Raw genomic sequence first — 524 nt, 5'->3', positions numbered from 1 at the left:
TTTAGCTGCTGTGTTCAAACAACAGACCCGAAGCAGCAAAGAGGCAAAAAGCAGCAAAGATATGGGGGGACGCCAGAGTTGACACTTTACACCCTGCGTCTAATCCACCCCATACGGTGGTCGTGGCGCTTTTTTTTCAACTTGCAGTGCTTATCTCAGCCTTTGACGTCTCCGTGAACACTAATTCTCGTCAGAAACATACATCTCCTTTAGGCAGGCGAACGTTTTGCAGGTAGTTGGCCTCTCATATCGCGTTGCAGTGAGTTATGCTGGAGGTTCAAACGAACATTCAGTCAATATATGAACACAGCTAGCAACTGGAGCACGTCGGAGGCTATGCAGCATACGGAGAAAACAAGATAGCGGGAACGCATGCAAAATATTCTCGTATGCAGAGCAAAACTGAAACTTGCCTCGGAATCCCGCGCGTCGTTTGTAATTCTTGACATGATTCGGATACGATTTCCCCTTCGCACGAAAAGTTGCATTTTTTGCTTTCCTTCTCCCTCTTGCAATACTAAATG

This window comes from Eimeria mitis, genomic scaffold, assembly GCF_000499745.2.
Source record: "Eimeria mitis Houghton genomic scaffold, Emh_scaff1392, whole genome shotgun sequence".
NCBI lineage: Eukaryota > Apicomplexa > Conoidasida > Eucoccidiorida > Eimeriidae > Eimeria > Eimeria mitis.
Note: the sequence above shows the minus strand (reverse complement) of the source record.